Below are 11,187 nucleotides of genomic sequence, written 5' to 3' on the forward strand. Positions count from 1 at the left end.
AACGGCAGCTATAGGAGACATGTTCTAAAGATCGAGAGCATTTCTATCTGTTCGACAGGTGTAGATTTTCGTTTGTTGATCTTTCTTTATTGCAGCAAATCGAGACCTTGGGACTAGAAGGTTCTATCTGACATTTTTGTTAAAAATGAGTTCTACATATGTTTGTGGAGTTATGTTTTTTTTAAAGTACAATTTAAATGAATAAATATAAAAAACTAGAGAGTTCTACCTGCATAAACCCATTTAAACTTGACGCTATAAAATTCTATCTGCATTCCAATCATAAGCCTGAACAAACACAGACGGACCAATCAGAACACATATCTTTGCCATCTCCCTCTAAGTATGGTCAAGGCTAGTCTAGCCAGCATTAATGGCACGCAAGCAAAAAACAACACTGTCAGAAATCTTAAAGTAAATGATGTTGTCACATTGTTGCTCAGCAATGACAGTAGTTTGTCTGATGATTATAATATATGTATTAATGTATTTTATGATGTGTTCTGACTATATCTGCTAAAATAGTGTTATTCTATCATTTATGCTACAGTTTTCTTAATTCTAAAAGCTGAGCATGTTTAATTCAGAAATGTTAGATAGAACCACCTATCTATGATTGCACCCTCCTAAATAAACTGATTTACAAATATTTCAGGATTTTGATACTCTGCACTTTAGGTACCTTTAAGGTGAGGTATGTATTGGGTTATGAAGATGAATTCCCTACCAAACAGTTCTGAGATCTGGGATGTGAAAACATTGACACTCAATATCTCTATCTTTTTTTGTGGCAAGCTGTATAGTCCCAAGGTAATGAAATGACGATAAAGACGGTGTTTCTTTTTATAAATGATTATTGCCAAATAATGTTGAAGGTATGCTGTACAGGTGATGTCATCACGTAACTCTAAAACCACACTCCAATTCTAAATGCCTACTGCTTGCTAAGTGTTTCTTTGCAGGACAAGGAATGTCCTGACTTTCAAGAGTACCTGAATTCCTTTGCCTTGCTTTTCTGGTTGGCTGGCAAAGGTTCACCATACAATTATTTCAGATCTATAGGAGTGCAATTTTCCCAATGGCACAGACCGAGGCGATACGTTAGCACATGAGAATGAGAATATGGCAAATATTAGTCAATTATTGCATTCTATCCATGCGTGGCTTTTGGGGGCTATCTGAGACATGAAACAGATGGGTGGGAGGGCAAACAGTTGTCGCCAATTTGTTAATCAGAAATTTGCCTAAATCGATAATGGAAATACTTTAATTAACCACTTCATTTTTATTTGACTTTGTAGGTTTTGGCGAAATGTTCATTTTTGTTGGGGGTGTACCTTCATTACGTCCAGCAGTTTTAATCAACTCAAGACAGTTCAATGGAAACACACAACAGCAGGCAATTGTTGCATCTATTTTCTATGTACACTTTCTAAATGTCTACAAAACAATCACTGGATGAGTTAATGGAAACATAGCTAGTATGTGCATTGAGTCTGTTGATAAACAGCATTCCTAAAGACCATTGCTGTTGTCCCATTGTCTGTCTGTGAGAGCTGCAGGTCCAGACCTGAGGACAACTGAGGTGACAACCCCTCATACCAGGAAAGAGGAGGGGAACATAGCGGAGAGGACAAGAGAGAAAGAGGAGAAACAGAGAATATGTAAAGAAAGACAAGGTGAGAGGAGGAGGAATGGAGAGGACAGGAGGAGAGGATTGGAAAGGAGAGGAGAAAGGAGGGAGGGAGGGAGAGCAGAGGAGTCAAGATAGAAGGTGAGCGTCATGTAAAAGATAAGAGAGAAGAGAGGTGGGACAGGGCACTAGTAGTGTGGAGAGTTAGCACTCAAAACACTCTTTATATTAACCACTTGGTCACAGACTTTTCACCTCAGTAGCTCCATTGTGTGCCTGTGCTTTGGGGATGTGGGTGTGTGTCTTTGTGTGTGTGAATGACGGAATTGATGGGTTTGATTTTATCCACCTTGCTTTGTCTGCAGCAGCAGGTAAGTGTTTCTCGCCGTTTGGTTAAGAATTAATTCAATACACAAGAGAAAGTAAGGAGTCTTATCTGCCGAGATAATGACATTTCAATCATTTCTGCTGACCTTTACGAGAGGAAAATGAGGGGAACTGCAGTATGTGACTGAGACTGAGAAAAAATACAGTAGGTTGTGTAAAACATACTTTTTTGGGGTCGAAGGTCAGGGATGGGGACATCTTTTTGCTCCAGACCAAAAAGGCAGATCTGAACTCGTCAGCTGAGAAGAGACAGACAAAGACGGTAAATGACAAAACTCAAATCACAGCAATAATTCCTGAATTTTCTTACCCCCCACTCATCCAGGCTGCGTCACATCCAGCCGTGATTGGGAGTCCCATAGAGCGGCGCACAATTGTCCCAGCGTCGACCGGGTTTGGCCGGGGTAGGCCATCATTGTAAATAAATAAGAATTTGTTCTTAACTGACTTGTCGAGTTTAATAAAGGTAAACTATATATATATATATATATAATCATTTTACAAATCTATACAATGAGGGTATTCAAACCAAGAGAAGGTTAAAGACACATGTGACTGTCTACACCAATCCATTGGTAAAATACATGACGCACTTAGATGAGCATGGGTTGATTTTCTTTCAATAAAATATGATAAACATAATATGGTCATAAGTACATTAAAAAAGGGATCCTACCCTTTCTCCCCATGTTTGGTAGATGCATGACTAGCACATTCCTAATTAATGGATGTCTAATCAGAAAGTTTCCCTGGGTCATCATCTCACATACCAACACCACATTCCCGGTGGCCATGCAGGCAGACTGGGAGACAGACTAATGTTGTTATCAGGTGTGTTAACCACGCGATTTGTTGTCCTGATTAAAAAAGAACAGAGGAACCTGACAGCTTTGATCTTAGCCAACGGTCTACCAACAGGCTTACAACACTTGGGCTTCAAAGAGAAAGAGAGAACAGGGGAAGAAAATCAGGAAACAAAAAAACAAACTGAAACAGCAGCGGATTTAAATCCTTTTTAAAACATCTAACTCCAGCCTGCTGCCCCCATAAAGCTCGAGCCACTGCAGAATAATAAGCTACACACACACAAAGGGATCTTTCTTTCTTTCTTTTTATGAATTACACTCTTATGTGATGTATTGCAGCTGCTCAACAGAACCATACCCCAGAAACTTCAGCATTTGAGGCACGGCCTGGCCCATTGTTTACCCATGACATATTCCTGCTAAATCAGTCCAATACCAAAAGGGCTTCTCTCGGGGGACTTAGAGCAAAAATGCTATGTATTTCTTCGAGACGAACCCAGCCTAGCACCAACAAGGCTTTAAACAGGATACGAGTAGAATGGAATCCGTTTTCTCGGTCAGAGGTATGTTTATTGACACATATGATATCAAGCAGGGGAGATAGTGTTTATCAGACCAGGCCAGACAGGTCCGGTTGTCAGAGTCCTGTATAGGGTTAATCCATATGACGAGGGTCACAGTGGGAGTGTATGGGTTGTGTAACGTTCGTCGTCTGAAGATGAGGAATCATCGGACCAAAGCGCAGCGTGGTAAGAGTTCATGTTAATTTATTAAAACAGAACACTAAACAAAATAACAAAGACAATGAACGAAACGAAACAGTCCTGTCTGGTACAGACACAAAGACAGAAAACAACTACCCACAAAACACAGGTGGGAAAAGGCTACCTAAGTATGGTTCTCAATCAGAGACAACGATAGACAGCTGCCTCTGATTGAGAACCAACCCGGCCAAACACACAGAAATAGAAAACATAGAACACAAAACATAGAATGCCCACCCCAACTCACACCCTGACCAACCAAAATAGAGACATAAAAAGGATCTCTAAGGTCAGGGTGTGACAGGTTGGCACTAATTCTTCTAGAGTCCCCCAGGTGTGACAGCATGTATTATGATGTCACTCTCTCATCAGTCTACATGCCACAGGAGATTATATGGATCCCAATAGAGACTTTTGAGGATAGCATAGTCTTGGGGTGTGAAATACTAACTATCCCAAGATATTTTCAGGTTGTTTTCAATAACGCTGGTAAACCAATTTAGAGCTAGCCGTATATTCCTGCATTATGCCTTTCAAGGAAAACATTACAATGGACAGCTGCAGATGTTAAAGCTGCTGAGTTTCCAATTATTTAACATGTTACTGTATATAAACTGAATTCTTGCCACTACATATGGCATAGGTCTTGATCATGTATAGGTACACTATCGCATGTAACAGAGATTGACTTACTGTTACCCGTTGAGGTGCAAGTAATGTTGCAGCCGTGCAATGTTGTTGTTGTAGATGGGCTCTAATTGGCGTCGGGCCCCACCCAACACAGTCCTCCCAGCCTTGGGGCTGCTGCCCCCCCATGCCTCATCACACACACACTTCAGGACCGCCAGAGCCTCTGCCTCCCCCCGGCCCAGGGTACGCTCCCATGAACCCAACAGCATCCATGCAGGGAACAGCAGCTTAAACACCATTAGACCAGGACCCCTCCCCTAATGGGCTGGCATGTAATCCTCTTTCAAGAGGATGATTCTCCAGAAAGAGACAGAAAAATCCAAGCCCATAGGAAAACAATAGGGGATGATGTAAGATGGGGGGGCAGGATGAGTTGGGCTTTAAAGCTAATTTAAACCATCTCAAGGTCTCATAACATACTCTCCTCTCTCCCTTCTCCCAGGGTTTATCCTTCCAGAGGTAGAGGGATTGACTCCCATTGTTCTGGCCCGGCTTGTTTCAAATTCCAATGCTAATTGTTTAACAAACGAACAGTGGTGGTAGGAGCAGCCAAGTCCTGTTCAATAACACTGCTTTTATGGATCCTGTTCTGGTGAGACATGGACACATACTGTACTGTAACTGTCCTCTTGAGCCCTTTACCTGCATTTTTCTGAGCTTATCACAACTACATTGAGGGGATTCCTATGAGTGAGTCAGTGCATGGCAGTAATTCCCTTTCTATCCTTCTACCGTCTGTCTAACAGGAAGATGAACAACTCTGCACACGGAGTCAGTCAGTTGGGGGTAGTATTGTTAGTGAGTAGGTGAGAGGTGGGTTAGGGAGGTTGCCTTTGAAACTGTCTAGAGGTCGCCCTGCATCTGAGGGGAAGGAAGTGTTTGGAGAGTTGGTGTGGTGACGGTGTGTGTGTGCGTGTGCGTGTGTGTGTGTGAGGGGTGTGCAGCAGAGCTCCATGAGTAGTATCTATCAGCCTGTCATGTCTGCCTGGTTCCTGTGCCATGGACAATGGTAGAGTTCCTCTGTAAACACTCTTGGCTTTAGTTTAAACAGCTCAGTGCTGCAGAGGAAAGACGAGCAGAGTGAAGTAGAAGCAGACTGTCTCCCCTGCAGACACTTACACTTTAAAGGGCTCTAAACAGGAAGCATGGCAGCAGTTTGAGGGCCTGTTAAAGAACATTTGACTCTTCCTCTCTTCTTATACTGAACAGCAATATAAACGCAACATATAAAGTTTTGGTCACATGTTTCATGAGCTGAAATAAAAGATCCCAGAAATGTACCATATGCACAAAAGCTTATTTCTCTCAAATTTTGTGCACACATTTGCTTACATCCCTGTTAGTGAGCATTTGTCATTTGCCAAGATAATGCATCCAACTGACAGGTGTGGCATATCAAGAAGCTGATTAAACAGCATGATCATTACACAGGTGCCCCTTGTGCTGAGAACAATAAAAGGCCACTAAAATGTGCAGTTTCGTCACACAACCCAATGCAACAGATGTCTTAAGTTTTGAGGGAGTGTGCAATTGGCATGCTGACTGCAGGAATGTCCAGGAATGACCAGAGCTGTTGCCAGAGAATTGAATGTTTATTTCTCTACCATAAGCCGCCTCCAACGTCATTTTAGAGAATTTGGCAGTACGTCCAACTGGCCTCACAACAGACCAGTATGCTAAATGTTTGTAAATACGAAGAATACAGGCACCAAAAGCACATTAGGCTACTCTTGTCCCATGTGCATAGGGGCAGTGTGTGTCACAGTTGGATAGGCTGTGTTTCCGCTGCGTAAACTCATGCCATAACCAAATGTGTTACCGCTAAAACCAGCTTTTGGTTGGTCTTAAATATCCCTATCCGCGCTTCCTTGAAATTAGCAATTTTTGGACACACTGAAATATGTCCACACAACTCATCTGAGCGCAAGCGAGCTGATATAAGACAGGTCAATTGCCGAACCTGGCGTTAGGGCTGGAAAATGCCAGTGTAGCAGTTTTTACATGACGAAATTGCAAACTAACATGTTTGATACTAGCGCCAGCCAAAAAGTGCGCCCTATGACGTTTTTCTATGCGCCCTATGACGTTTTTCCGCCAACTTTAAAGTTCCGCCAACTTTACCACGCGGCCAATTTTTTCCTCCTTTTCTTTCTATCTGAAAGGTATTGCCAAAAGCCAAAACTTTTATTTCCTCCAAATTACCTAGTAATAATTTCGGTGAAGTTCTGCCCATGGCTTAGTATGAAACATTGCCGCAATGCTGAGGCGCCATTGGCAAGCAGATTCAGATTCAGAGTGTTTAATAGTCACACGTACAGGGTTGCAGGAGTGATTTCAGGGTACAGTGAAAACCTTAGGGTTCTAGCTCCAACATGCAGGACTATGTGAAATAAAATCATGAAAATGGTCATAAAAACAACATTAGAAATAGAAATAGCACTATATACATAATAGCAACTGTGGAGGTGATGAATACATTTTATGTCCACTGGTTTGGAGGCAGATTAAAGACTGTTGGGGGGGGGGGGGGGTGACCATAGGTGGAGAATCATGACCATTGAGGGGGTGTAGGGAACAAGTCATTTAAAAAAAATAATAATAGTGGAATAAGGTAAGAGACTGTTGAGGGGGTGTGTGAGGGGGGGGGTCCATAGGGGGAGTAGATGTTGCGGGGTGGGGGGAAGCAGACTATAGTTGACTATTGGTGGCTATTTTGCAGCCTGATGGTCTGAAGGTAGAAGCCATTGGCAAGTCTTTCAGTTTTTGGCAAGTCTTTCATTTCAGATGATGCTCCTGTACTGACCGCGTCTGAGTGATTGAAGCGGGGAAAACGGCATGGCTAGGGTGGCTGGGGTCCCTGAAGATCTTCTTGGCCTTCTTGCAACACTAGGTTTTGCTGGTGTCCTGTAGGGCAGGCAGTGTGCACCCAATGGTGTGCTCGGCTGCACGTATCACCCTCTAAAGAGCCTTGCGGTCCGCGGTGGTGGAGCTGCCGTACCAGGCTGTGATGCAGCCCGACAGCATGCTCTCGATGGTGCTCCTGTAGAACACTGTGAGGGGCCTCGGGGACAGGCCAGATTTCTTCAGCATCCTGAGGTTCAAGAGTCGCTGTCGTGCATTCTTCATTAGTGTGTCTGTGTGGTTAGATCATTTCAGCTTCTCTGCGATGTGTACGCCAAAGAATTTGAAGTTATTGACCGTCTCCACGGCGGCCCGTTGATGAGTATGGGGGCGTGTCCAGCCTGGTTCTTCCTAAAGTCCACTTTGTTTTACTAATGTTGAGGGAGAGGGTGTTTGCCTGGCACAACGCAATCAGAGTGCCTCCCTCATCCCTGTAGGCTGTCTCGTTGTTGTTGGTAATCAGGCCTACTACTATCATGTCGTCAGCGAACTTGGTGATGGAGTTAGAACTGTGCTAGGCCGCGCAGTCGTGGGCATACAGGGGATACAGGAGGGGTTGAGGAATTGCATTGGGAGGAGTTGACAGTTGACAGTGCATATCAGAGTAAAAAACAAGCCATGAGGTCGAAGGAATTGTCCGTAGAGCTCCGAGACAGGATTGTGTCTCGGGACAGATCTGGGAAGGGTAACCAAAACATTTCTGCAGCATTGAAGGTCCTCAAGAACACAGTGGCCTCCATCATTCTTAAATGGAAGAAGCTTGGAACCACCAAGATTCTTCTTAGAGCTGGCCGGGGGAGAAGGGCCTTGGTTAGGGAGGTGACCAACCTGTTTTTGCTACGTCATTACGGGGTATTGTGTGTAGATTGATGAGGTGAAAAAACGATTGAATCAATTTTAAAATAAGACTGTAACGTAACAAAATGTAGTAAAAGTCAAGGGGTCTGAATACTTTCCGAATGCACTGTATATTCATTTGCTCGTCTATCACTCATCAGAAACATTTAGCATGCAATAATGTATTCTATATCAAGAGTAGGACTATTATTTAGCTTGGTCACGTATAGTGAACTCCAAAAGCCTGCGGTGGTTGGGAAATATGAACATGAGACTCACATGCTTTCGAAAATAGCATTACTTATTGGCAATTTATCATGACGAAGATAAGACCCTACACCTCTTCCCTTACAAAGTGGAGAAGAATAAGCGTGGGCTTGGCCTCGGTTTCTAAATAACACTGTTCATATGACAGCAGTTCCACATGTTCTCGTAACACAAGTTGTGTGTGAAAAATATTATTTGTATTGTATTCTGTAATATTCCATTATATTCTTACTATAAAATATACACTATTTAAACAAAAGTATGTGGACACACCTTCAAATTAGTGGATTCGGCTATTTCAGCCACACCCGTTGCAATCTCCATAGACAAACATTGTCAGTAGAATGTCCTTACTGAAGATCTCAGTGACTTTCAACGCGGCACCGTCATAGGATGCCACCTTTCCAACAAGTCAGTTCGTGAAATTCCTGCCCTGCTCGAGCTGCCGCTATCGACGGTAAGTGCTGTTGTGAAGTGGAAACGTCTAGGAGTAACAACGGTTCAGCCACTGTGAACAAAATTAGGACTTAAATGGGATTTTAACTAATAACCCCTTGCTCGCTGCCAACCTGTCCTGCTACAGTGCAGCTAAACCACCAGATCTGTGAGCATAGAAGAGATAAGGCCACAGACTTATTGGCAAGAATGCATTTCTGCACTTTGCTAAAAGCTGCCCAGGATCAATTAAATAATTGTACAGTTATCACCATCTCTAACCAGGTTTCCATCAAACCTTTTTATCCGAGTAAAGTACATGTCGGATAGAAAATGTCATGACAGCCTGATGAAAGCAGAACATTTGCTGGTAAACTTTCTAAATGTCGACAAAACAAGATATGCTAGACAAGGTGGGATCTTTATTGTGTCTGTAAAATGAATTATGTGAGAAATGTCGGTGGAAACGCTTTTATGAGCAAATATTTATATAATAACCATCATATTGAAGTAAACTTGGAGTCATGCAATGACATGTTGTGTAGTCCTCCCACCATGATTCGCCGGGAAAGCATGCAGTTTATTAGGCTACAGATGAAATAACTGATGATGACTCACACAAGGTTGTGAAAGTGCAGTGGTGAGCTTGTTGCTCCTTTCCCTTCTGGTCACATGATCATTGATGCCATTTTAGTTATCAGCTATTCTGACTATTCTGTCATCATTGATTTAATTTACTTATTTCAGCATTTTGAGGATTTTCTGTATAGTTGTCTAATGTTGGTGTGGCATACTATTTTCATTTAATGTTACTCCTGAAACACTATGATAAATATAAGAATTTTTCTTGAGTGTTTTTTTTAACAAAGCTGAGAATTACAAAGTGTATGAATACAGGTGAAGTCAGTTATTGACACAGACATGGTGGTGTAGCCAGAAGATTGGAATGCAGTGAACCAAGAGGTTGTGAGTTCAAATCCCAGGCAACGACATGTTGAATAATAATTACTGTATAAATAAACACACAATGTAGTTGAATATGTAAGTCGAATGCACTCTGTGTGTGTATTGTTAAGACTCATTTTTGTTTACAGGTCGTCACCTGGGAAATCTCATGTGAAAACGTTAATACACATGTGAAAGGTATGCGATCACGTGAAACTTCATGTGAAATATCATATGTGAAGTTTTTAAAAAATACATGGTTTCACATGATTTTCAAATATGACAATATACATAATCACATGTGAACTGTTCAAAAAACACATGGTTTCAAATGATTTCACATGTGCAATTATGTATTTGAATGCTATGAATGGTTCCTCATATTTTCCCATCACCTCTTAACAACCAAACCATATTTCTGTGAGGGGATATTTCCCATGGCTACAGTATGGGGAAGTTTGTAGGAGGCACTGAGAGAGGAGGAAGGCATTGGGTCCAGTTAACAGAGCATATCTCCTGTGCTATATAGCATCCTCTCATACTCTTTTAGCCTGAGACGTTTCAGTGGTTTCTGCTGAGTCTGTGGGCTGGCCAGGTGAGGTCCTCTCATGTCTCCAGGGAATACTAGCCTCCACGGGAGCCAGGGGGCTTTTCCACAATTTAAGGGGCTTACATTAAATCTCAGTAAGATACACTGAGCCTGGTAGGGAAACACAGGGAGGCCATGACTCTTAACTGGACTCTTACTGGGACGGATTAACAGGACTCCGGAGCAGCTGAGCTACTGAGACGCTTTGTCACTCTCACAAACCCACAGGCAAGTAAAGAAACACAGAAAAATATACAGAATATACAGGAAACATAGTAAGATGTCAACTGCATTTCAAAAGGTTTGTAAAAAAAACGAACACTTACTCTATCAGCAGTAAGTGAACTAGTCCTCAGGCCTTTTGGTGGATGGATGTATATGACTTGGAGCACTGAGTGACTGTGTGCCAGCTCATTAAACCAGGAGGGTGAGCAGCTCTGAGGCCTACATGAGAGAGACGTCTCCTTGTGGGAGTGTGGTTTTACCCAGTAACTCTCTTACCTGAGCTTTACTGCCACACTGTATGTTCTTTACAAACAGCACTACTATTGCATAACCATCCGTAGGGCTCCCTATGTATTAGGGGCATCTATGTATGAGGGGAGACTAAGGCATCAAAAAGGAATGGTGGTAGGCTGGATGATTGGCCTATGGCTGGTATGACTGGTAGCATGAGCATCTGGTCTGACATATGATCACCCTGAGATTTAAACATTCTATTTCTGCTCATCATGTGTGCAGGATTGCAACTGACTGAGTATGTTATTGAAGAAGACTTACCTCAAGTACTGATTCACGTTCTCAGCCGCTTGCTTAAATAGTCCTTCAAACGGATCTCTTGCCAACTGCAAAGACACGACAGGGACCTGATACTAGATCTGCTTTACTGTGGTTATAATTTTAACTCAAGTCTGATGCACTCTTTTCCTTTTG

The sequence above is a fragment of the Salvelinus fontinalis genome, chromosome 18 (genome assembly GCF_029448725.1).
Source record: "Salvelinus fontinalis isolate EN_2023a chromosome 18, ASM2944872v1, whole genome shotgun sequence".
NCBI classification, from domain to species: Eukaryota; Metazoa; Chordata; class Actinopteri; order Salmoniformes; family Salmonidae; genus Salvelinus; species Salvelinus fontinalis.